We start from the raw sequence: 2863 nt of genomic DNA, 5'->3' as shown, positions 1-2863 counted from the left end.
AAAAGAATGTTTAAACTGGTACACAGCAAAGTGTAGCTGCTTACATTTTTAGTCTATAGTCTGACAAAAGATAAGAGAATAAAAGCAAACTGATGATACCAACTATCCCAACACAAGCTAAATTAGGTAAAGAGTAAGGTCTCCTCTGTAGTCATAATGGTAACTATACTTATCATAGTGAGCTTTGCATAATGTATAAACTTGTCAAATCACTTTGTTATGCACCTGAAACTAATGTAACATTATATGACAACTATACTAAAATAATAAAAATAAAATTAGAAAGAGTAAGAGCATCCTATTAAACAAATTGAGGTAACAGAAATCTCCTGTCTGACTTTTTCATTGGAAAGCTGATAACGATGGTATGTATAATATTGTTTAAATGCCAAAACGTAGAGAAAGTCTGATCACTACAAAAGGAAAAACCTGTGAATCTCTCTTCTAGAAGAAAAGATATTCTCAAGAGAAGGATTTAGCCACAGAAGCCAAGCTGAAGAGGCAGATGAAAAGATGCCAGGTCACAAAACGCACTGGAGTTTTGACATCCATTGAAAGTATTGTTTCTAATAAATGTAGAAGCAACGAGGAAAACAGAAAATCACCGTTAGGATACCAAAGTAATCATGCTGCAGGCAAGTTCTTCTGATGCATGCCTAAATTAGTGGATGAAACTGTGAAGACAAACAAGATACTGCATAGGCTCAAAATATCTCCACCCAAAATTTATAAAATATAAGTGGTTTTAAGATATGCCAATGAATTCTTTGAGACTCCTCCCTCCAAAAGGTGGAGGTTGATGTTCTTCTCCTTGAGTGTAGGCTGAACTTAGGGACTCTACCTAACAGAGTTTACACTTAGAGTGAAGAAATATGGCACAAACGATCCCAACCAAGTGCTCAGGGTTAATATCTTTAGTGAAGGTGTGCACCCCTGATACGATGTGATGAGGAGGTCTCTTCACCTCCGTGGCATTCCTCCCCAAAATCCATAACATCAGTCTAAACCTGAGGAAACATTAAACAAATAGCAATTAAGGGCATTCTACAAAATACCTGACCGATATTCTCCAAAAGTGTGTAAGTCATGACAGAAGGGTAAGGACTGAGAAACTATCACAGCTTTAAGGCAGCAGAGGAAATGTAACAACTAAATGCAATGTGGTGTCTTGGATTGCATCCTGGAACAGAAAAAGAACACTTGGGGGAAAACAACTGAGGAGATTTGAATAAAGCTGGTAGTTCAGTTAGAATTGTACCTTTTGGTTTTGATAAATGTACTATGGTTGCATAATAGGTTAACATTAGGGTATCTCTGTGGTAACTTTGTGTCTCTTCTGTAAATCCAAAATTATTTCAAAATGAAAAGATTTCAAAATGTGTCATAAGCTTCCAGACAACTAGCTTTCACTGGTGCTAACCAAGGACAGAGGGTACGAACCACAGCCATATTATGATGTTTACCTTAATTTATTCATCTACAAACTGAGAAGACGAGATGAGACACTTATCCAATGATGAGGGCAAGTAACGCAAAGAGATGTCCCTAGAAAAGTCTCGGCTACCTAAGTGCCAAGTCCTCCCAAGATGCCCTTGATCTCGGGAAATACTTGTGGTTAAGGATTGCACTCCTAGCTTTGCAGTCTCCCCAACAGATTTTGTTGGCACAATAAGACCAGAACCAAAGTCAAAACACTCACTTTAAAGTGAGCACGTAAAGACCCATCTCCATAAACCAGAATGCCAGTTTATTTACAGAGAATTATAACAGTCAGGTGAGCCAGATGTCCCTGTCCTCCCTGTGGGCCAACTTACAGAGCCAGCGAAATTATCAGAAAACAGCTCAATGAGATTGGAAGCAGAACAAGGGCAGTAAGTTATTTGATTTGAATTTTTAATAACAGTGGGTCATGACAGACTGATAATTCACTATTCCAAATAGAGATATACCTTCCATTTAGACCACCTCTGTATGCTCTTGCATTGGGGATCTCTCTGCTCTTCCTCTCATGTGTACCAAAGCCTACTTCCCTAACTAGAAGGGCATTTTATTTATTTATTTTTTTAATGTTTATTTATTTTTGAGAGAGAAAGAGAGACACAGTGTGAGCAGGGGAGGGGCAGAGAGAGAGGGAGACACAGAATCCGAAGCAGGCTCCAGGCTCTGACCTGCCAGCACAGGGCCCGACACAGGGCTCGAACCCACGAACCATGAGATCATGACCTGAGCCAAAGTCGGACACTTAACTGACTGAGCCACCCAGGCACCCCTAGGAGGACATTTTAAAAAGAAATGTGTTCTTTTCCATTCTGCTCTGTAGGGAACAAACAGAAAGGAAGTCATTTTTATCATTAACATAATTGATTGATTCAGTCAACAGACAATAAGTGGTTGACAAGCTCATGAATTTGTAGACCCTTAAGATGGTTCCATTGACCACCTGGGATCTATGAATCACAGAGTAGAGGACACCTGCACTAAGACAACTATCTATGTTTCATTTCCACAATTTTTCCTCAATTGGATACCATGTGATTACTTAGGCCTCCACTTATTAAATGGTAATCGCATTCCCTAAGATTACCCTCATTTGGATTTGTCCTGGAATAGTCACCTAGTCATCTGCAAGCTTTGGTTTTATTAACACAGATGCCTTGATCTAAGTCCACTGTGTATGCATTTTGCTAGAACCTTTGGATTTGTCCCCAGAATACTCAATGACACATTTACAACATCTTGGTTATTGATCCAAACAGTACACCAAATCCACTGTGTAAAGTAAACACTATTTCTTTTACTGAATTGGCCAAAGGGAGCCCTTCTCTTTCTTTTATTAACAACAATCCTGTCTTTTATGGCCCCA

This window comes from Lynx canadensis, chromosome A1 (genome assembly GCF_007474595.2).
Source record: "Lynx canadensis isolate LIC74 chromosome A1, mLynCan4.pri.v2, whole genome shotgun sequence".
NCBI lineage: Eukaryota > Metazoa > Chordata > Mammalia > Carnivora > Felidae > Lynx > Lynx canadensis.
The sequence above is the reverse complement of the archived record's forward strand: the minus strand, read 5'-3'. Positions refer to the sequence as shown.